The sequence below is a fragment of the Dendrobates tinctorius genome, unplaced genomic scaffold (assembly GCF_039654945.1).
Source record: "Dendrobates tinctorius isolate UK_male_01 unplaced genomic scaffold, ASM3965494v1 ptg000084l, whole genome shotgun sequence".
NCBI classification, from domain to species: domain Eukaryota; kingdom Metazoa; phylum Chordata; class Amphibia; order Anura; family Dendrobatidae; genus Dendrobates; species Dendrobates tinctorius.
Genome location: NW_027361752.1, coordinates 45945006 through 45970156, shown reverse-complemented (window position 1 = coordinate 45970156; position 25151 = coordinate 45945006). Strand labels below are relative to the sequence as shown.

The window sequence follows — 25151 nt, the reverse complement described above, 5'->3', positions numbered from 1 at the left end:
GAGGAAGGCAAAAAAAACCCATGTGGCAAACAGTAAGCTTCACATTGGGGAAAAAAATTCCTTCCCGACTCCACATACGGCAATCAGACTAGCTCCCTGGATCAACGCAATATTAAGGAAACTAGTGTATATACCCTGTAATATTATACTTTTCAAGAAAGGCATCCAGTCCCTTCTTAAATTTTAGTAGGGAATCACTCATTACAACATCATATGGCAGAGAGTTCCATAGTCTCACTGCTCTTACAGTAAAGAATCCGCGTCTGTGAGTATGCTTAAACCTTTTTTCCTCCAGACGTAGAGGATGCCCCCTTGTCCTCGTCACAGGTCTAAGAGTAAAAAGATCATTAGAAAGCTCTTGGTATTGTCCCCGCATATATTTATACATTGTAATAAGATCACCCCTAAGCCTTCGATTCTCCAAACTAAATAACCCCAAGTGTAATAACCTGTCTTGGTATTGCAGACCCCCTAGTTCCCTAATAACCTTGGTCGCTCTTCTCTGCACCCGCTCCAGTTCAGCTATGTCTTTCTTATACACCGGAGACCAGAACTGTACACAGTATTCTAAGTGTGGTCGCACTAGTGACTTATATAGAGGTAAAATTATGTTCTCCTCATGAACATCTATGCCTCTTTTAATGCATTCCATTATTTTATTTGCCTTTGCAGCAGCTGCCTGACACTGGCCGCTAAATGTGAGTTTGTCGTCCACCCATACGCCCAGGTCTTTTTCAGTGACTGTTTTGCCCAGTGTTTTACAATTAAGCACATAATTATACATCTTGTTCGTTCTACCCAAGTGCATGACCTTACATTTATCCCTATTAAAGCTCATTTGCCATTTATCAGCCCAAGCTTCTAGTTTACATAAATCCTCCTGTAATATAAAATTGTCCTCCTCTGTATTGATTACCCTGCAGAGTTTAGTGTCATCTGCAAATATTGAAATTCTACTCTCTATGCCCCCTACAAGGTCATTAATAAATATGTTAAAAAGAAACGTGACCAAAACTGACCTTTGTGGTACCCCACTGCTAACCGTGACCCAGTCCGAGTGTGCTCCATTAATAACCACCCTTTGTTTCCTATCCCTGAGCCAGCTCTTCACCTACCTACACATATTTTCCCCTAACCCCATTGTTCTCATTTTATGTATCAACCTTTTGTGTGGCAGACATCACTCTTCGAAAAGTGTCCATGCCAAAACATTATCTTCGCAAAGAGTCTCTTTATATGTAAAACCAAGAAAGGGCACCTAAAGAGGTGCAAACTATTTACAATAAAAGTTTTGGATCATACAGCGTTCATGATCTCCTCAGTTCCAAATGTAGAAAAACGCTGCCAATCAAAAGCAGGGCAACAAAAGTGCTACCGGAAAAACATGATAGCAAAACAACAAGCACAACTGATGCAAACAAACCCTCCTGGGTAACGAGATTTGTAAAGTGTTTTAATGGCTACCAGATTCCAAGTAGTCGTTGGCAATTCTCAAGTACTCCTCTTCCCAAGGTGTTAAGCCAGGGATCTTTGGTTTGGGCTGTCGAACTGGAGGTGATACAAGAGCAGCCTGGTTCCTAGAATCAGGTACCTGAGCAGACTGAGTAGTAACGGTGGGTGGAGGGGCAGCAACAGGTCTCTTTGGCTTGTACCTTTGGATAAACTCCTCCGGAATACGGCGGATATTCAGGGCGTACCACCCCCGGAATCTTTCATGCCGGGTGAAGGTCACATACTCCCCAGGCTGCAGGTCTCTATCAGGATGCCCCCTCCTCAGATGGGGCGCCACGTCCTGCCAGTTAAAGAACAGGTGGCTAATTCTTTTGGGGTCCACAATAAATCCGAACCCCTTCTCGGTTTACATTCAGCACCTGCCCCCATCCAGCTGCATCCCGGGGACCATGATGATACCCAGCACGGGCCCTCTCCTTCTGGGCCAGATCCGGGCCCAGCACAGCCTGCTTTCTCTGCTCCCTCTCCCGATATTCCGCTGCCAGCTGTCGAATAGTGTCCCGACATCCTGCCCAACTCTCTTCTTTCTCCCACTCTTCCCGGGACCTGCTATCACCCACGGCACCAGCATCCCGGTCCCAGACCAGATCCAGGGTGACTTGGCCAGCCGCTGCAACTGCGGTACACCTCAGGGCCTTCCCAGGTTGAGGAACATCCGACATACCTGGGGTCTCCTGGCGGTGCGGCCTCTGCTCCGCTGCAGGTGGTGATGGAGCGGATGGTGGCCCCGGATCCGCAGGGGTCTCTGCGGGGACCTGCACAGCCGCGTCAGGTCCGGGCGTGAGCTCTGCTTCCACTCCTGGGTCCTCCGGTAACTCCTTCGGGCAGGCGGAACCCAGCCGCACAGTCAGGGTAGACGTGTAGATTAGCGCTGCCTGGGGACAGTCCGGTGTGGTAGCGGCAGGTACCGATGGAGGGGGTACCGCTGGTGTAGGCCCCACCGGGGCGTGCTGCCATCTCAGCTTCTCCAAGGCTTCCTTCCTCAGCTGCAGACTGGCGATCAATTCAGCTATTTCAGCTTCTAGTTGCTGGCGGTTCATTCCGGAGTTCGGGTTGGAGCCGTCAGCCATGGCGCCAGGGAGATTCATTTCCCCGCGCTCCGCAGGCCTCCTTCCCTCACTCTCCAAAATGGCGTTCTCGCGTTCTTCTTCTTGCTCCGCCCTTCTGCTCGCCACTGGCTTCCTCTGCCCCTCCTTCCGGGGGTGGCGTCTTCTTCCAGCGCCTCCATACCAAGCCAGTATACGAACCCCTCGGGGGGTGGGCCATGCATCTGTCACATAGTAATTCAGGCAGGGAAGGCCCAATACTCTTCACGGTCGTTTCTAAGGACCTCCCATCTCTTCACGCCCTTTTTCTCCACGCCAGCAGCCATTTTTGAGATTCATGTCACAGTCTATTAAATTTGGTCTTTTGCACATTTTCAAAAGTTGTAAATCCAAGGCACACAGAACCCGATGGCATCGGGTCTCGTCATCCTGTTCGTGACGCCAAAATTGGGTCGCCCTCACACCCAGGACAGCAGGGTACCCGGTATCGGGCCGGTGTCAGGGGGATGTGTCACAGCAGCAGTGACCCGGTCCGTGGCCCTGGGCGCCCAATATCAATGGCGGTGACGTTAATAGTGTAATAGTTTATTTAGATAGTTTGTGACGCCACCTGTGGTGTTTTAAAAGCAAGATGTTAAGCCAACGCTGCGTGCAGATCCACTGGGACTGATGGTGTGGTGCAGCAAAGATGGTGTAGCTTCCCACAGGTGGAGCTATAGTCCCAGGGCAGTGTAGGTGCAATGGATGAGGAGAGGCGCAGAATGGTATAGATGCTGGTACCCAGGTGTAGCGGTGCTGGAATAACTGGAGGACACCCGAGTATGCGGTTCCAAAACTGTTTGCAGTTCACACAACTGTCTGCCTCTGCACTGTGTTCTTCAGGTCAGGGCCCCAGCCAAACTCCAGGCAGGATAGGATTCTCCCCTCCACACTCTGCCAACATGTACCTTACTGAACGACTCCACCAATGCGCCTTTAGGTGCGAAGCACTCCAGTACTTAGTTACCCTGGAATGCCTCTCTCTAGGTGTTCCTAGTCTCTACTTGTATGACAGATAGCTGTAGCCTGCTTCGGGGACTCCTCTCTGCGTCCCGGCTCACTATCCAAGTGCTGTTGTGTCCCAAGTCTATGATGGGAGTAAGGCCTCTTTCACACTTCAGTTTTTTGTGTCAGTTAAAATCCGCCAAAAAGGCGGACAAGCGGATCCGTTCTTAACTGATGTGAACGGATGCCACAGGATCCATTTTTTGACGGATCCGCAAAATGAGGAAATTTAAAGGAACAGCTGGCCGGGAGAGAGAGAGAGAGAGGCCAAAAAAACGTTGCAAGCTCCGTTTGGAAATCTTTGAGGATGTTGACGGACAGCAACATTATGGCGGATCCGCACAAAAACGGATGCAACGGACGGCAATCCGTCAAAATCCACCAATAATGGAAGTCAATGGGGAAAAAAAACGGATCCGCACAAAAAAATTGCGGATCCGTTTTTTTCAAAACCTGGCAGATTTTGACTGATTGTAAAAAATGGAAGTGTGTGTGTAAGGCGTTAGTGGCTCACTACTCCTCCGGTGTCTGTGGCCGGACATAAAGGTCCAATCAACCTCGGGGACCGGGTCCCGGCCTTTGCGCTCTGGTCTGGAAGGGTTATCTCTCTTTCTCAACCTGCTTCCCACCGTCCTTCTATTATCCTTCGTTCCGATCTGTTCTATCTCTCTTATGGAATATGTAGTCTCCAGTCTACATCTCTTTCTCCTTCTCTTCCTTCCGGTGCCAGCTGGCCCAGTTCACTGGGGCAGCTGCAGCACTCCTTCCTCCATCCCTTCTTCCAGGGATCCCCACTCCTCACCGAGTGGCTGTCCTCTCCTACTCCGCCTGCCTTCTTCTGCGGACTGACCAGTAATCCTACACCTTCCCTCTCTTTTATATCTAACTCCACCCGCCTCCCCAGCACCTCTCATGTTACGAATCCAGGGACCACAAAAGGCACCCTATGACCTTTCCAGCATAAAGCATGGATGGGTCCCTGCTGAACAATCCTGTGTGTGGGGTGCAGGTGTTGAAATGTGGAAGGGAGTTCCCACCCTACCTGGATGGTGGGGTACCACACCTTAGGAGAAGGTGGAGTACCTCTGTGGCGACTGAAGCCTCAGGGGCGCCACATAAGCTTGCCTCCTGCCGCTAGCGTTGTCTGATGGGAATTTTTTCAACATATTTTCCACATTGGCTCTCTGGTGTAGCACCATTTTAGCAGACCTCTCCGCTTCATGAGGGAAATATTCAAGGTTGTCCTTGTAGCATGAGTCTAGCAGGGTGAGCAAATGAGTATTTTTTTTGACAAAGATGAATGTAAAGCGAGAGTCACGGAAAAGGCAGCGGCACATAAAGTTGGACTTTTGTGCCAAAGTCCCTACAGTCAAGGTCTCTACAGTCAAGGTCCCGTCTCTGTCTCCACGATGATGACTACTCTCAATCTACTCCTCCTCCTCCCTCCCATCCTCAGCATATCCACACAGGAGAGATGGGACAAAGCTTGTGTAAGTACTAGCCTCTGTTGTGCTAGCCAACAGCTCCTGTTCCTCCTCCTCCTCAGCCTCCATCTTCTTATTGTTACCCAATGCGCGCTGAGCAGATTAGATGAGGTTGGGTTGGGTAATATCTTCCTCTCTCATGTATTCCTGCTTTTCCACCTGGTCCACATGCAAAGCTTCATGTCTAATTGTGAGTAGCGACTGTACATGCACAGAAGTGGGATTGTTGTGCTGATTATGGCATCATCGTCGCTCACCATCTTTGTGGACTCCCCAAAGTCTTGGAGAACAGCACAAATGTCAGGCATTCATGCCCACTCTTCAGTTCTTATGTACGTAGGCTGACCATATTACCGACAGGCGTTTTGGAGCTAGTACTCAACCACTGACCTCTACTGCTAACAAAGTATTGCTAGCATGTGCAGTGTAGAGTTCCAGTGCGTGGTCATGTCTCACACCAGTCGGTGAACTGGCACTTGCATGGGCTGCTGATACAGCGTACCTCGAAAAGAAGCTCTGGCAAATCTTAGTATGTTTTCAGAAAACGCTGAACTACTGAGTTGATCACATGTGCCAAGCAAGGTACGTGTGTGAGCTTACCAAGCTTCACATCCACTACCAGGTTATGGCCATTATCACACATGACCATGCCTGGTTGGAGGTTCAGTGGCAAAAGTCACAGATCTTTGTGGTCTGTTATGCCTTTAACCTACTCTGCCATGGTGTGCGGTTTGTCTCCTAGACAAATTAGCTTCAGCAAAGCCTGTTGCCGCTTCACTGAGGCAGTGCTGCAGAGCTTCCGGCTGATGTGGGCAACGTGCTCTGAGGTAACACATAAGAGATGCAGGATAAGGAGGAGCAGGAGGGGGTGCAGGATCTGATGTAGGAGGTGGAGGAAACACTGATAGAAGTAATGTGAGCAATACTTGGCGTCGGGAGCCCATGTGCTGTGACAGGGTGGGACTTGGACCAAGCTTCCACAATGTTCACCCATTTAATGTTCTCATTGAATACAGAAAAATGTTTCAATGCTTTTTGGAATTGTTATATAATAACAAAATGTACCACAGAGCATGAAATGCTCTATTATGGGTGAGTTATTGAATCCAAAAAAATGCTTCAACGCTTTTTTGGAGTGTTATATAACATGGAGTTGTACCATAAAGCATATAATACTCTATGGATGTACAGTTGTGGCCAAAAGTATTGACACCCCTGCAATTCAGTCAGATAATACTCAGTTTCTTCCTGAAAATGATTGCAAACACAAATTCGTTGGTATTATTATCTCCATTTAATTTGTCTTAATTGAAAAAACATAAAAGAGAATGAAGCAAAAAGCAAAACATTGATCATTCCACACAAAACTCCAAAAATGGGCCAGACAAAAGTATTGGCACCCTCAGCCTAATACTTGGTTGCACAACCTTTAGCCAAAATAACTGCCCACCCTCTTTTTTATGTTTGGTGTGGAATTATATCCAATTTGGCTTTAGGACAATTCTTTTTGTGTTTTTTCACTTAAGACAAATTAAATGAAGATAATAATACCAAAGAATTTGTGTTTGCAATCATTTTCAGGAAGAAACTGAGTATTATCTGACAGAACTGCAGGGGTGTCAATACTTTTGGCCACAACTGTATGGATGACAATATAGTCATTTTTTTCACTGACCTCACCCCCCAAAAAAATATGTGGCCAACTGTCGCAGCTATATATTTAGCAATGGACTGCAAAGCTCTAATCCCTGCCTAGAGACTGTATTCAGCCACTCTCCCTGCTCCTGCAACTCTCCCTCCCTAAGTTAAATGCAGAATACATCTGATACAAACAGCAAAGCACAAATTTAGCCCTTACAAGGACTGTTAGTATGATGGCTCAGCTTCAGCACCAGTTGATACACTACAAGATTCTTGATTTGTTAAATTGTGTACACACAGGCTAGTACTCTCTCCCTCCAATAAGAACTGTCACAGAGCTGTGCAATGATGTATGTGAGCCAAACACGATGGGCAACTGTTCTTTTATAGAAAATCTCCGACGTTCTGTAATGGTAAAGTGATATAGAAGACATGAGTCTTCCAGGGTAGGAGTTCATATATTTCTAAAAATTTCCCACCCTTCATGGGAAAGGTCTGAATCATGAGCATCCAATTCCATGAACTTCTGTGTAAGACAGACCTGATGACCTCACCCTATAAAGCAGAGAAGGACTCGATCACTGAACTGTGTGGTTGGTGAGAGTCATTAGGACATCAGCTATGCATCTGGTGAGATAGCGGAGATTATTGCAGATTGCGGAGCCTTCGTGTCTGACTATGATGAAAATGTATACAAAAGTTCCCATTACAATCATACTTAAATATAACGAGGGGGCGGCAGTTTGGGTGTGGAATTTGCCTATTTTCTGGAAATACAAGGATTGCACATCAATTCCAGTCAATATCCGATTATTCTTTAATCCCACTTTTATGGTAACTGGTTATGATGACCCCAATGAAAGCCAATTTTTTTTTACATAAATTACATTTCATAAATTAAAGTTTCCATCCAGCGTCATAATTTTATTATTGCTTTTAAGTGAAAATCCATATTATTTTTAAGTAAATTATGCAATAAATTATTTTATAGTTAAAGCCAATCCAACATTTTCTGTTGATTATTTTTCTAGTTTATATTAATGATCATTGCTTCATTTTTCATATGTCGGGCTACAAACTACCTAAATAGAAGTATGTTATGTGCTTTCCTGGGGAGGTGGCTTCTCTCATTCGTAGGTCAGGTTGAGCAGCACGGACCGGATTCGGTGGTACAGCAGAGCTGGACTTGCCAGATGGCATGTGGAACAGCAAAGAACAGTATAGCTGGATAGGCAGGTGGATAAGCAATGCAGGAAGCACCAGATACAGCAAAGCCAAAAGTGCAGACCGCATTGGAAGTGCTGGAAGTAGTAATCAAGAACTTGACACCGTAGAGTCAAGGATACTGCAGTACCAGGACAGCTGAGATGAGCTTGCTATTAAGTAGCTAGATACTGCAGATTTTAAGATTCCACAGCACAAGGATGCAGAGATTAGTTCACTATCAGGTTGCTTGTTGCAGCAGAGTTGAAGGATTGAACAACACCAACACCAGTTCGTTATCAGGTACCTTGTTGGAGCAGCTAAGCCGATAATCAAACACCTAGCATAAGCTGAACCAAATGGGAAGTGTAACTGAACTCCAGAAAAGTATATGGGTCACAGTACTGTTGCAGGATTTCTCGGGGAAAGGGGCTCTTTCCCTATCCATCACGCTAGGGGGCGCCCTAGTCTATCTTGTCCTCCGGATTACTCCCGAAAGTGGAGACACTGTGGTCACGTGCCTTGCTATGTTCTTGACTTACCCTTTTCTATTTCTTCCCCCACCCAGGTTGGTATGAGACCTAAGTGTATAGGATTACCCTAACCAGACTGTTACACCGAACTGTGGCGCATGTGGATTTATGGACTCACTCTGCCACAGGGCCGGGCCTAACAAGGAAGGGGCGTAAATAAGTAGCTATCTTGGTGTTCACTGGAGCTTCTAGTGGTAAGGTCAGGCTGGTGCGGCAGGTAGCCACCAGGTACCACTCCTGGGGAGAACCCAGTACTGCAGCAGTTGACCTCAGGGGTCAGGTATGCTGACACTAATTTAGGGCTTAGTTCAGACACGTCAATCTAGGATACTGGATCAGGGTTTGACCACTCGTGGTCTGGGGGCTAATGTTTATGCATTTGCCGCACTGGAACCAGTGGACTTCAGGAATAGGACTGACCTCGTAGGGACCAGAAGACTTTGGATACAGTAATGGACACACCAGGACCAGGGGCCAATATTCAAGCACTGGCTACTCACGGACCAACGGAAGATGTTCAGGCACTGGCCGCTCCGGGACCAGGGGGACGAGGTTCAAGCACTGGCCACTCTGGGACCAGGGGACAAGGTTCGGATCCTGGCCATTCCAGGACCAGGAGACAAGGTTCAGGCACTGGCCACTCCAATACCAGGGGACAAGCTTCAGACATTGGCTGCTCATGGACAGGATATGAGGTTCAGTCATTGGCCACTCCAGGACCTGGGGACAAGGTTCAGGCATTGGCTGTTCCGAGACCAGGGGACTAAGGATACAGAAATGGCCACAATGAGAATAGTGAACTACAGTTACAGAACTGGCCACACCGAGACCAGGGGGCTACTGATTACAAGACTGATTACACCTGGACTAGGGGATACAGGTTCAGGAAACTGGCCGCAATGTGACCAGGGGACCTCACAACTCACTAGTGGTACACATTACTGACTAATGATTCTATTCATTGCTTGGAGTCTCCCTGGGAGCCATCTTGTAGGTTTACTACTTATGCTAAATGCTTCTCAGCAACAAGCTGAAGAGCGTGCTAGGTGGGCCACCAGGACTGTGGAGGGCACACAGGAATCAGAAAGCATGAACAAGTCAGGGACCACATCGAGGGCCGGGACGGTGCATAAGCCAGCGTCCCTACATGGAGGAAGAAGGGTACATTATGCAGGGGCGCCGGTAGCAGAGCTACACAGACAGACAAGAGAAGACAAACAGGAATGAATGAAAACTGCAGTCATACAAAATACATAAACCAAACAGCAGAGTGGAACACAGGGGAGGGTAAGGTAGGTGAAAGCAAATAGGAGAGGATGAACATGCAAACTCCACGCAAAAGTCACCAGAACAACTTTCCATACACCAAATACCCCCTCCAAAACTCCAAACCAGGCAGAATAAACTATCACTGGCAAATGTCAGTGGCAAGCATATATATATATACAGTGGGGAAAAAAAGTATTTAGTCAGTCAGCAATAGTGCAAGTTCCACCACTTAAAAAGATGAGAGGCGTCTGTAATTTACATCATAGGTAGACCTCAACTATGGGAGACAAACTGAGAAAAAAAAATCCAGAAAATCACATTGTCTGTTTTTTTTTTTCATTTTATTTGCATGTTATGGTGGAAAATAAGTATTTGGTCAGAAACAAAATTTCATCTCAATACTTTGTGATATATCCTTTGTTGGCAATGACAGAGGTCAACCGTTTTCTGTAAGTCTTCACAAGGTTGCCACACACTGTTGTTGGTATGTTGGCCCATTCCTCCATGCAGATCTCCTCTAGAACAGTGATGTTTTTGGCTTTTCGCTTGGCAACACGGACTTTCAACTCCCTCCTAAAGTTTTCTATAGGGTTGAGATCTGGAGACTGGCTAGGCCACTCCAGGACCTTGAAATGCTTCTTACGAAGCCACTCCTTCGTTGCCCTGGCGGTGTGCTTTGGATCATTGTCATGTTGAAAGACCCAGCCACGTTTCATCTTCAATGCCCTTGCTGATGGAAGGAGGTTTGCACTCAAAATCTCACGATACATGGCCCCATTCATTCTTTCATGTACCCGGATCAGTCGTCCTGGCCCCTTTGCAGAGAAACAGCCCCAAAGCATGATGTTTCCACCACCATGCTTTACAGTAGGTATGGTGTTTGATGGATGCAACTCAGTATTCTTTTTCCTCCAAACACGACAAGTTGTGTTTCTACCAAACAGTTCCAGTTTGGTTTCATCAGACCATAGGACATTCTCCCAAAACTCCTCTGGATCATCCAAATGCTCTCTAGCAAACTTCAGACGGGCCCGGACATGTACAGGCTTAAGCAGTGGGACACGTCTGGCACTGCAGGATCTGAGTCCATGGTGGCGTAGTGTGTTACTTATGGTAGGCCTTGTTACATTGGTCCCAGCTCTCTGCAGTTCATTCGGGATTTTTGCTCACCATTCTTGTGATCATTCTGACCCCACGGGGTGGGATTTTGCGTGGAGCACCAGATCGAGGGAGATTATCAGTGGTCTTGTATGTCTTCCATTTTCTAATTATTGCTCCCACAGTTGATTTCTTCACTCCAAGCTGGTTGGCTATTGCAGATTCAGTCTTCCCAGCCTGGTGCAGGGCTACAATTTTGTTTCTGGTGTCCTTTGACAGCTCTTTGGTCTTCACCATAGTGGAGTTTGGAGTCAGACTGTTTGAGGGTGTGCACAGGTGTCTTTTTATACTGATAACAAGTTTAAACAGGTGCCATTACTACAGGTAATGAGTGGAGGAAAGAGGAGACTCTTAAAGAAGTTGTTACAGGTCTGTGAGAGCCAGAAATCTTGATTGCTTGTTTCTGACCAAATACTTATTTTCCACCATAATATGCAAATAAAATGAAAAAAAAACAGACAATGTGATTTTCTGGATTTTTTTTTTCTCAGTTTGTCTCCCATAGTTGAGGTCTACCTATGATGTAAATTACAGACGCCTCTCATCTTTTTAAGTGGTGGAACTTGCACTATTGCTGACTGACTAAATACTTTTTTTCCCCACTGTATATATACCAGAGGGGAGTGTCTAACACAGAACAGCTGAGGCAATCCGTGATGAAGAGCTCCAGGAGAACGGATTAACCTTAGCAAACCTTAGCAAAGTCTCTCATACAATCCTTATTGAAAAAATGACTAAGTATGGAATGGACAAGGCAACTGTTAGGTGGATTCATAACTGACTTAGTGATTGGACCCAAAGAGTGGTCGTAAATGGCTGCACATCCAGTTGGAAGAATGTCTCAAGTGGGGTACCACAGGGCTCTGTCCTGGGCCCTGTATTGTTCAACATCTTTATCAACGATTTAGATGAAGGAATTGAGGGTAAACTGATTAAATTTGCTGATGACACAAAGCTAGGAGGGATAGCTAATACTAGAGAAGAGAGAGAGAGGATTCAAAAAGATTTAAATAAACTGGAGGTGGGCAGCAACTAACACAATGGTTTTTAACAGGGAGAAATGCAAAGTACTACATCTGGGCAATAAAAATGAAAAAAGCATATATAGAATGGGAGGAATAGGGCTAAGTGACAGCACATGTGAAAAAGACTTGGGTATACTAATAGATCACAGACTGAATATGAGTCAACAGTGTCATGCATCAGCAAAAAAGGCAAATGCAATTCTAGGATGTATTAACAGAAGCATACAGTCTAGATCACGTGAAGTCATTATTTCCCTCTACTCCTCTTTGGTCAGACCTCATCTGGAATATTGTGTCCAGTTTTGGGCACCACATTTTAAAAAAGACATCAACAAACTGGAGCAAGTTCAGAAAAGAGCGACCAGAATGGTGACCGGTCTGCAAACCCTGTCTTATGAGGAAAGGTTGCAGGATTTGGGAATGTTTAGTTTGCAAAAGAGAAGACTGAGAGGAGACTTAATAGCTGTCTACAAATATCTAAAGGGCTGTCACATTGTAGAAGGATCAACTTTATTCTCATTTGCACAAGGAAAGACTAGAAGCAATGGGATGAAACTGAATGGGAGGAGACACAGATTAGATTTTAGAAAAAACTTTTTGACAGTTAGAGTGATCAATGAGTGGAACAGGCTGCCACAAGAAGTGGTGAGTTCTCCTTCAATGGAAGTCTTCAAACAGAGGCTGGACAGACATCTGACTGGGATGATTTAGCGAATCCTTCATTGAGCAGGGGGTTGGACCAGATGGCCCAGGAGGTCCCTTCCAACTCTACGATTCTATGATTCTATGATTCTATGATTCTATGATTCAATGCCAGAGCAAAGAAAACCTGCAAAGTTTAGTGTGATTGTGAATCAGTTCAAACCAGTGCAGGAGTTTGGGTAACCAGACGCCGCAATCTCCTGGTCCCTGTCTGTCGCTTTATTCCATGACAATGTGGCAGCTATACTATCTTAATTTGCAGGCATTAAAAAACCTGGATAATGACACCAGAGGTGCTTACTGTGTTACCAAAATAAGGATTCATCAATAGAAGAAGGGAACAAAGCCTGGCACAGGAGCAGGACAGTTAAGTAACAATATGTTTTGCCTGGTGAAGTGGATCCTTGAAGATCCTGATCCAGTTGAGTAGTTCTTGAGCAACATAGACAGGTGGTACAGGTGCAGCAGAACAGCTGAAATTGGATGTGGTGATGTAAAAAATGTAATGGGCTAGAGAGTAGATGGCAAACCGGTACAGTAGAGCTGTATAGATATAGCAGTGCTGGGACAATAATGAGTCATGTAGTAGACCTGGGACTTTGATGATTGATGTAGCAAAGCTGATACTGTGATTTAGTGCTTTTTTTTAATTCATTAGTGTGGGCAGAGTTTAGGACTTCCATATTTTTTAATGCGATTCTTCATTTGCGACTTTTTGAAAAAGTTTGGAGAGTTGTCGCAAATATAATCCAGACCCTGTTAAAATGATTTTATGTGCACCTAAATTTTTGCTGAAAGTTTTGCAACATTTTAGTGGAACATTCAAATTTTTTAGCTTAAAGGTCATAAAACCGGTTAAAGGGAAAAATGAAGAGCATTATTTAATTCTGCGCAAAATTCATGAACCATGTGCATCACTTTGATTAATTTTTCACAAAAAGCCACAATAAAATACTACAAGATGAAAAACAAAAGTGACTTTAAAAAACCCGCAGATGATGAATTGGGTTCTTTGATTTTTTTTATTTTGCGACTTTTTAGTGTAAAAATACATCAGCTGAAATACTGGACTCTCTGAAAACTAGCGGTGTGGCTGTTTCCAGATGCATAATAAGGAGGCACTTGAAGAAAATGGTCTGCATGGTCGAGTCACCAGAAGAAAGCCATTACTGTGCAAATGCCACAAAGTACCTCGCCTACAATACGCAAAACAGCACAAAGAAAAGCCTCAAAACTTCTGGAGCAAGGTAATTTGGAGTGATGAGACCAAAATTGAACTTTTAGGCCACAAACATAAACGTTACATTTGAAGAGAGGTCAACAAGGCCTATGATGAAAGGAACACCATTCCTACTGTAAAGCATGGAGGTGGATCACTGATGTTTTGGGGATGTGGGAGCTACAAAGGCAAAGGAAACTAGGTCAACATTGAAGGAAAGATGAATGCAGCACGTTATCAGCATATACTGGAGGCTAGTTTGCAATCATCAGCCCAGAAGCTGCGCATGCGGTGTACTAGGACTTTCCAACATGACAACTATCTGAAATACAAGGCTAAGTCGACCTGTCATTGATTACAGCAGAACAAAGTGAAGGTTCTGGAGAGGCCATCTCAGTCTCCTGACCTCAATGATCATTGAGCCACTCTGGGGAGATTTCAACGGCGCAGTACATCCTAGACAGCCCAGGAATTTACAGGAACTGGAGGCTTTTTGCCAAGAAGAGTGGGCAGCTTTACCATCTGAGAAAATAAAGAACCTCATCCACAACTACCACAAAAGACTTCAAGCTGTCATTGATTTTAGAGGGGGCAATACACGGTATTAAGAAATGGGGTTTGTGAACTTTTGATCAGGGTCATTTGGATGTTTTGGGTTGTCATTATGTTTTAAAAAGAGAAAACACAGTAGTTTGACAATAAATGGCTTCACCCAACCACTAACCATGAGTGGGTAAAAAGTTTTGGTTTTATCATTCATATTCTCTGAAAAAAAGACCAAGAAAGCAAAAAATATGCTGAGAGATATAAACTTTTGAGCACAACTGTATACAAAATGGACAAAAAAGCATAAGTTAAGAAGAAGAAAAAAAATACGAAAAAGAAAAATTAAACAAGGAAAGGCTCTAATGCAAAAATGAATAGCCCGAAAAATGTGACATCTCTTAATAAATGTGACTAATCTTACTCCAACTCACTGAAACACTAGTTTTAGGAAATCAAACCCAGTTCACCCACAATGCAATGGTATCTGGTGTTTGTGCCGCTATGAATGACATGTGCCGGTTTGATGGTTCTGCCATAGATTATGTTAGTACATTGCTGAGTCCTTCTATAGAATTTTCTGAAGAGGTTGTCTCTGGCCGTTAGGCTTCAGTTTGATCATCCGTAATGAGCCGCCTTAGTTAACCCTTCATTATCTCTTTAGCAGGGGTTCTGCATACTTTCTCAATGACATGATAAATTTTCCTCAACAATCCCCTCAATTTCGAGTCGTGCCTTTATGACCTCTCGTCATAGTTGCCTCCTGAAGACTTCCCCGTCTGCTTTCACATGTCATACCTCCTGTGGAGTTTTGGGAAGAATAGACCTACCGCAGGCTCCAGGGGGATGTCCATATGCCATATACACATTGCAGTATATATCTGGTGCTCATCCTGTGCTACAGTTTGTATTACAACCCATTCTACCTCCCAGCTGCAATCATAATTCTGCACAAAGCATTATGTTATACAGCCACAATGATGCTATATGATTAAACTGAGATATACGGTCGCTATGTGTCAGCATTGCATAAAATACAAGTTAACATGGGGTCTCACAGACCTCCCATAATATTTCCCTGAAGAGCTACCATAGAGAAATAAATATTACACAGTGGCCATTCAAAATATTGAGATTTCAAATGAGACCTAAAAGATACCATTTTGTTTAATTCTTTTCACAGCTGGGAAGGAATTAAAAAAAAAACAAAAAACATGCTCACCTGTCCGAAATAAATAGAGAGTAGGTAATCATTATGCTTACCAGTCCTCGGCCCTTACCTGATTCCTTATTCCGCCTGTGCCAAATTTTCACTCAACTAATGTTAGGCGTCGGATTTCTGCATTTACTCCACAGGGATCCAGACCCTCACATTCTGCACTCTCCTGCTGTTTTTCTACTGCAGAGGAGATTGCAGAGGAGATTGCCTTGCAGCAAATCTCTCCTGAGGCTAAGTCCTTCTGCCCTCCTACTGAGCATGCTCATGGGACGATCTCCCATTAGAGATCGGGAGTCATGTGCTCTGGTCCCGCTCCAGATCTCATTGGTCCATCTCAGAGGTCTGGAAGATTGCGGAAGGTCCCGGCTGCTATAAAAGGCGTGCATGGCTGTTCCGCCATGCGCTAGTATAGACTTACTTGCTGCTGTGTGTATGAGGACGGATGTTTGATTCTGGTGAATGACTCATTAAAAAACCACTTCCCTCTGATATTACGTATGTGGTTGGGGACTGAGTTAGAATCAGCGCCAGCGCTCCTCTGCTGCAACATCCACTGCTGCTAGCGTCCGACATTGCACTTGCGCTTTAGCCTTGTCATTTAGCGGCAGTGTCCACGCAGCGCTGCAGTAGCAGCTCCTTTGCGTCTGCTGTTGCGATGCTCCGCACATGGTAGGTCTAGACGGACGTAGTGCCGCCGTCTTGGGCTACTCCTGTGACCTGATACTGTGTGTGCGTTTTTACTGAGTACTGTGACCTCAACAGGCTCAGTCTTTTGTGTTTGTACTTATTTGGCATCTCTGTGAATTAACTGAGATTGCTCTGCGCGCCTGGGTGAAGTTTAACCCTGTGCGCATTTCAGCCTTATTGCTCCTGCCACCATTTAGCAGCGGTTATATCACCTACTGCACGGTGGACCCCGAGCGGCGAACGCACTTTATTATTATTTTTATGTACTGGGTTCTGCCGTTCCTAACATTATATTAGCGCCAGGGTCTGGCTATTGATGGCAGAACAGCAGCAACTGTTACAGTGTATTAGGCATCTTGAGGGCCGGTTGGTCACTCTTGAGAGGGCTCTCTCAGCTGCACAATCCACCGAAGCTGCTGTAAAGACAATCACAGACGCGGTTTCCGGTATGTCCACGTCCTCCCTCGTGCCGACAGTTACCCGCCTCCTGTTGCCCGATAAATTTTCTGGCGATGGCGCCTCCTGTAGGGGTTTCATCAGCCAGTGCTCTATTCAGCTGTAGCTACTGGCTGCGCGATTCCCTACGGAGCGGGCCAAGGTTGGGTTTATTGTTTCCCTTCTGTCGGGCAAGTCGTTGGAGTGGGCTACGCCATTATGGGAGCGTGGTGACCCAGAGGTTCGGACTGCTGCTCAGTTTCTAACAGCTATTAAGCAGGTCTTCCTCGGTCCACGGGTCACGCACGACACCTCTCTTCAGCTTCTTGCTTTGACTCAGGGTTCTCTCTCGGTTAGTCAGTATGCCGCCCGTTTTCGGACACTGGCTTCCGAGCTGGAGTGGTCCGATAAAGCCCTCATCCCTGTGTTTTGGAGAGGTTTGGCGGAGCATGTTAAAGATGCTTTCTCTACCAGAGAGGTTCCTGCAAGTTTGGAAGAGCTGATTGCCATTTCCACCCGCATTGACCTCCGTTTTTCGGAGCGCAGTATGGAGCGTGCTCAATCCAAACGGAAGGTTACCTCGGCACCCAATTTTTTTGAGCCTCTGGAACTACCCGAGTCAGAGGTTCCACCCCCAGAGCCCATGGAGGTTGTCCAGGCGCGTCCGGCACAAGACTCCACTTGCGGTTATATTTGTCAACATGCTGTTTCTCAGAACAACAGTGCCCCGCAACGGCCAAATTCTGTGCCGCCGGGCAAGACCCTTGTTCCTCCCCGCCTTCGGCTGAAGGTGCTCGCGTGGGCACACGCGTCCAGGAGGGGTGGACACTGTGGCTATATGCAGACCACAAAACTCCTGGCAGGGTCTTACTGGTGGCCGCACAGGGCTCGGGATTTTAAAAAATATATTCGAGCCTGCGCCTTTTGTGCTCGGAATAGCCTCCTTAAACGAAGGGTGGAGACACCTGCCGACACACGGTGGCGTTCCACTTTAACTTCTGCTCCCGTTGCCTCCCACGGGCCCCTTCTCAAACCTGGCGATCTTGCCGCCCCTGATGCCTTCCATTTGTTCCGGGTCTCCCTTTCACCTACCGGGACATCAGACTTGCCTTCGGACGAGTCTGAGGCCTATATCTCTGATGGGCACAAGTTGGTGGATCAGAAGGCTCAGGGAGGAGGGGGCCCTAGGAGGGGGGGTAATGTTAGGCATCGGATTTCTGCGTTTACTCCACAGGGATCCAGACTCTCACATTCTGCAGTCTCCTGCTGTTTATCTACTGCAGAGGAGATTGCAGAGGAGATTGCCTTGCAGCAAATCTCTCCTGAGGCTAAGTCCTTCTGTCCGCCTACTGAGCATGCTCATGGGATGATCGGGAGTCATGTGCTCTGGTCCCGCTCCAGATCTCATTGGTCCATCTCAGAGGTCTGGAAGATTGCGGAAGGTCCCGGCTGCTTAAAAGGCGTGCATGGCTGTTCCGCCATGCGCTAGTATAGACTTACTTGCTGCTGTGTGTATGAGGACGGATGTTGGATTCTGGTGAATGACTCATTAAAAAACCACTTCCCTCTGATATTACGTATGTGGTTGGGGACTGAGTTAAAATCAGCGCCAGCGCTCCTCTGCGGCAGCATCCACATCTGCTAGCGTCCGACATTGCGCTTGCGCTTTAGCCTTGTCATTTAGCAGCAGTGTCCACGCCGCGCTGCAGTAGCAGCTCCTTTGCGTCCGCAGTTGCGACGCTCTGCACACAGTAGGTCTAGACGGACGTAGTGCCGCCGTCTTGGGCTACTCCTGTGACCTGATACTGTGTGTGCGTTTTTACTGAGTACTGTGACCTCAACAGGCTCAGTCTTTTGTGTTTACTTATTTGGCATCTCTGTGAATTAACTGAGATTGCTCTGTGCACCTGGGTGACGTTTAACTCTGTGCGCATTTCTGCCATATTGCTCCTGCCACCACTTAGCAGCGGTTATATCACCCACTGCATGGTGGACCCCGAGCGGCGAACGCACTTTATTATTATTTTTATTTAGTGCGTTCCGCCGTTCCTAACACCTTCATTCTTACGGCGGTCATGTGGTGGGCATAGCACGTTATTTACTTCAAAGGCATTTGTCACCTTCCACTAGACCGAAAAAGAAGAACCCAAGATCTTCATGGTGGACCAGGGAAGATGCAGCAGAGGTGGCATAAGGAATCAGTCATAGGCCTTGTCCAGTTACTAGGCAACCAGACGTTCTCTTTCACTACTAGATCCAGTTGAGGCTCTTCCACTGGTTCTATTGGATGAAATTGTGCTCATTCATAGTATTCTCCGGCCTATGTACCTCGCCTGCTGATTGTGGCTCTATTCCTTATCCTGGTTCTGGTTTCTTGTGATCTTAAATCTATTTCAGGCCCCGGCTTAGATTATTGGGTGTTGACCCTTAGCATCGGTTGCCTGTACATGTCGCTTTTCTTCTAGCTCCGACCTTTGGCTCCGTTCCTGACTACTCTCCGCTCTCTGGCTTGTCTCATGTTGACTGCGCTCTCGAGAACTAACCATTGGCTCCCTGAGTATGCCACTACTCCATCTATCCTACCACCTCCAATCTGTGACTAACTAAGGGGCTGCAAAGTCCACACCTTTGGACACAGGAGATGACCATATAAATCAAACCAAGATCAGACCGCACTGCTCTTACTGGCAGCGGCTATCCTGATAAAAGCGTGATAGCTTCATGTACTGTATTTCTATGCACCTGTCACATTCGGGTCAGAAGATCCGCCAGCCAGTCCGAGCATTACGGTCCAATCTCGGTCTGACTGCGCCCTTTTTTAGGGGTACAATAGTGAAGACCAGGAGATCGCTAAGGGTGTGTTCACACTACGTTATTTTCCATTGGTCAAAAACCTCCTATTTTAAAGCAGAATATGCTTAAAGCATGAATGGGCATGAGGTAATAATTGCAGATCAGCACTGCCACTGCCCCATAGTGTAACATTAGGCCGAGTGCTGTCCAATAAAACATAACTCTTGGTCATATTGTACGCTCGTATGAGCAAACCCTAAATGTGAGTTTGGCTTCGTAGATTGGGGCCCAGACACAAGTCCTTCACAGGAGTCCTTGACGGTCAGTGCCCCCCCCCCCCGGGCTCACACTACCTACATGTGCGTCTCACAAAACTAGAATATCATCAAAAAGTTAATTTATTCCAGTTTTTCAATACAAAAAGTGAAACTCATATATTATAGAGTCATTACACACAGAGTGATCTATTTCACGGGTTTATTTCTGTTAATGTTGATGATAATGGCTTACAGCCAATGAAAACCCAAAAGTCATTATCTCAGTGAATTAGAATAATTAACAAAAAACACCTGCAAAGGCTCCTAAGTGTTTATAAAGGTCCCTTAGTCTGTTTCAGTAGCTCCACAATCATGGGGAAGACTGCTGAGTTGACAGATGTCCAGAAGGCAGTCACTGACACTCCACAAGGAGGGGAAGCCACAAAAGGGCATTGCTAGAGAAGCCGGCTGTTCACAGAGTGCTGTATCCAAAAATATTAATGGAAAGTTGAGTGGAAGGAAAAAGTGTGGTAGAAAAAGGTGCACAAGCAACCGGGATAATAACCGCAGCCTTGAAAGGATTGTTAAAAAAAGGCCATTCAAAAATTTGGGGGCGATTCACAAGGAGTGGACTGCTGCTGGAGTCATTGCTTCAAGAGCCACCACACACAGACGTATCCAGGATATGGGCTACAAGTGTCACATTCCTTGTGTCACCCACTCAAGACCAATAGACAACGCCAGAAGCGTCTTACCTGGGCCAAGGAGAAAAAGAACTGGACTGTTGTCAGTGGTCCAAGGTTTTGTTTTCAGATGAAAGTAAAATTTGCATTTTATTTGGAAATCAAGGTCCCAGAGTCTGGAGGAAGAGTGGAGAGGCCACAATCCAAGCAGCTGAAGGTCTAGTGTGAAGTTTCCACAATCAGTGATGGTTTGGGGAGCCATGTCATCTGCTGGTGTAGGTCCACTGTGTTTTATCAAGACCAAAGTCAGCGCAGCCGTCTACCAGGACATTTTAGATCACTTCATGCTTCCCTCTGCCAACAAGCTTTTTGGAGATGGAAATGTCATTCTCCAGCAGGATTTGGCCCCTGTCCACACTGCCAAAAGTACCAATACCTGGTTTACACACAACAGTATCACTGCGGTTGATTGGCAGCAAACTCGCCTGATCTTAACCTCATAGAGAATCTATGGAGTATTGTCAAGAGGAAGATGAGAGACACCAGACCCAACAATGCAGACGAGCTGAAGGCTGTTATCAAAGCAACCTGGGCTTCCATAACCCCTCAGCAGTGCCACAGGCTGATCGCCTCCATGCCACGCCGCACTGCTGCAGGAATTGATGCCAAAGGAGCCCCGACCAAGTGCTGAGTGCATTTACTGAACAGACATCTCAGTAGGCCAACATTTCGGATTTTAAAATAATTTTTCAAGCTGGTGTTATAAAAGTATTCTAATGTACTGAGATAATGACTTTTGGGTTTTCATTGGCTGTAAGCCATAATCGTCAACATTAACAGAAATAAACACGTGAAATCGATCACTCTGTGTGTAATGACTCTGTAATATAAGAGGTTCACTTTTCGTATTGAAGAACAGAAATAAATTAACTTTTTGATGAGATTCAAATTTTGTGAGAAGCGCCTGTATCTGACATTGCTGTACCCCACACTATGCATATTACATATCACAGCAGAAATTGCAAGACACTATTCACATTACAATACAACACATCACACGACTGGTGTCTTCAGGGGTAGGAACGAGACAGCACAGGCCACCACTCTTCTCCAAAAGCTACGGAAAAAGATACAGTGTGAACATGCCCGATGCAAAAATCTGTACCTCTGATGGGCCGTGTATAATGCTGCAGTGCACCTATGCCGCTCCATACGGCACCAGGGCCATATATCGCCTCCGCACTTCTCAAAACCGGGGCCCAGGAAATAACACTTGAAGAACAGTTAATGCAGCCGATCTCCAGCGTTACTCATCTTTTTATGCAGATGTAATGTTGTGGACTTTGCTGTAGCCAAGTGCTAACATATTGATGAATGAGGAGGAAGCCTACAACCTCCTCACCGCGCCTGAGCCCCGTGACCTAAGTTTGGGGTTGTGTATGACATGTACAGCAGCAGCGCCGCCTCCTTGTCCAGTTTCACCCCTCACGACCTCGGCACACAGGTTTATTATTCTGCAATCATCTCTGGACTATTTTTATCTGCTCCTGATTACGGCGTCCTCCCGGTAATGGATGACGATAATAAACATGTTGTAAATAATGAACAGTGAGGGAAACGGTGATTAAAGAGCAAATTAAGAACAGGGGAGGTATTACTGTACTCAGCTGATCAGCAGAACGGACTACTACACCCAGATACACATCAATGGCCTATCAATGGGGTAGACCGCGCCTTTATCAGGTGCATCAGGGCTGGATTTGTGGTTACTGTTACAGTTATGTAGGCACTAAGAACCTCTTATCTCCTCTTCCCACAATCGCATACAAGATTTCTCCCGCGCATCCCCTCTCTCTAGACTCTCGCCTACCATGGAAACCTTCAAAAAGAACTTGAAGACCGACCTCTTCCGACAAGCCTACCACTTGCAGTAACCAACGATCCACCAAACCGCTGCACGACCAGCTCTCCCCTCGCCTACTGTATCCCATCCCTTGTAGATTGTGAGCCCTCGCGGGCAGGGTCCTCTCTCCTCCTGTACAAGTTATGACTTGTATTGTTTAAGATTACTGTACTTGTGTTTATTATGTATGCCCCTCCTCACATGTAAAGCGCCATGGAATAAATGGCGCTATAATAATAAATAATAATACTAATAATAATGGGGCACAATGATTGTTATGAGGGCACTGTGGCTGATATAGAGGTTATATCAGGGGCACTAATTTATGGAAGTGGTAATATTTGTTGTGAGAACTTTTCCAGCACTATTTATAGGGGGCACTCTGCTGTCATCATTAACCCCTCCACGCCGCCTCCCTTTTTCGTTTTGGCGCTTCTGTTTTTCGCTCCCCTCCTTCCCAGAGCCATAACTTTTTTATTTTTCCATCAATATGGCCAAGTGAGGGCTTGTTTTTTTGTGGGACAAGTTGTACTTTTGAAAAACTCGGTTGGTTTTACTATCTTGTGTGATAGAAAACGGGAAAAAAGTTCCAAGTGCGGTGAAATTGCAAAAAAAAAGTGTAACTCCACAAGTTTTTTTGGATTTTTTTTTACCATATTCACTAAATGCTAAAACTGACCCGCCATTATGATTCTCCAGGTTATTGTGAGTTCGTAGATATCAAACATGTCTAGGTTGTTTTTTATTTAAATGGTGAAAAATAAATCCAAAGTTTGTTAAAAGAAAATAATAACTTGCATTATTTTCCGAGACCCGTAGCGTGTCCATTTTTCGTGATCTGGAGCTGAGTGAGGGCTTATGTTTTGTGCGCCAAGCTGTTATTTTTAATTATACCATTTTGGTGCACATATGATCTTTTGATCACCCGTTATTGCATTTTAATGCAATGTTGCAGCAACCAAAAAAAAAACGTCATTCTGGCATTTTTTCCTTTTTTTTCGCTACACCGTTTACAGATCGGATTAATTATTTTTATAGCTTGATAGATCGGGTGATTCTGAACTCGGCAATACCAAATATGTGTATTTTTTTATTATTTTAATAGTTTTATTTTGAATGGGGTTGATTTCAACTTTTATATTTTTTAACTTTTTAAATATTTTTAAAACCATTTTTTTTTACTTTTTGCAAGCTTCAATAGTCTCCATGAGAGACTAGAAGCTGCAGTTGTCTGATCGCCTCTGCTACATAGAGAAGATGATCAGATCGCCTGTGTGTTGCAGAAATGCAACACTCTCCTGCAGATCCCGGGCTGTCATGCCAACCCATTGGCGACCCATGATCATGTGACATGGGTGCCGATGGGAGGGATTAATTACGCGCTTCCGGAGAGATCACATTAAATGCCGCTGTCAGAGATTGACAGCGGCATTTAACAGGTTAACAGTTAAGGGTACATGTGAGCTGTTCAAAACAGCTGACATGTGCCGGGAAAGATGTGGGCTCAACGCCGGTGCCCACATCAAAGGGAGGGTCACGATATGCGCCATACATGTACGGCGCATGTTGTTAAGGGGTTTTAATAAGGACAGCACAGTGGCTCAGTGGTTAGCACTGTAGCTTTGCAGCACGGGGCTCTTGGATTCAAACCCCACCAAGGGCAACATCTGCAAGGTGTTTGTACGTTCTCCCTGTGTTTGCACGGGTTTTCTCCGGTTTCCTCCCACACTCCAAAGACATACTGTTAGGGAATGTAGATTGTGAGCCCCAATGGGGACAATGATGATAATTTATGTAATGGTGATACAGTGCCATATAAAAGTTTGGGCACCCCTGGTCACAATTACTATTATTGTGAACAATTAAGCAAGTTGAAGATGAAATGATCTCTAAAAGGATTAAAGTTAAAGATGACACATTTCCTTTGTATTTTAGCAAAAAAATATATTGTCATTTTTTACATTTTAAAAATTCCATAAAGGAAAATGGGCTGATGTTAAAGTTTGGGCACCCTTGGAGATTTGTGTGATCATATAGATTTGACCAAGGATTCAAACCTTAATTAACCTGTTAGGGTTTTGGCTTGTTCTCTATCATCGTTAGGAAGGGCCAGGTGATGCAAATTTCCCAGCTTTATAAAAACCTAGCCTCCTCTAACCTTGTGCCAAAAAACAGCAGCCATGAGTTCTTCTCAGCAGCTGAATAGCAGTTTTAAAATGAAAATGGTGGAAGCGCTCAAAGCAGGAGAAGGCTATAAGAAGATAGCAAAGCATTTTCAAGTTGTCCTTTCCTAAGTTCGAAATATAATTAAGAAATGGCGTTTACCAGGAACAGTGAAGGACAAGAAATGGTCTGGAAGACCAAGCAAAATTTCAGTGAGAGCTGCTCATACGATTGATAGTGAGGCTTGAATGCAAAAAACCTTCAGAAAGATTTAGCAGACTCTAGGTTATGGTACATTGCTGTATTGTTCCAAGCCACCTGCACACATATGGCCTTCATGGAAGAGTGATAGAAAAAAAAAAAAACGCTCCTGCATCCTCACCATAAAATTCAGTATCAGAAGTATACAAAAGAACATCTAAACGAGCCTGATGCATTTTGGAAACAAGTCCTGTGGACCAATGAAATTAAAATAGAACTCATTGGCCACAATGATCAAAGGTATGTGTGAAGAAACAAGATCACGGAATTGAAGGGAAAGAGCATCTCGCCAACCATTAAGCACAGGGGTTGTGGAGACATGAGTGTCAGTGGGTGGTCCTGTTCGCTGGCCTGGCTGTCTTAACATAAGC

General features: G+C 45.5%; 1 long non-coding RNA gene across 1 annotated transcript in view; it reads left to right on the top strand.

The window, feature by feature from the left end:
• LOC141097526 (uncharacterized) overlaps positions 1–25151 on the top strand; it is a 34207-nt gene that overhangs the window by 2508 nt on the left and 6548 nt on the right. The window lies entirely within an intron of this gene.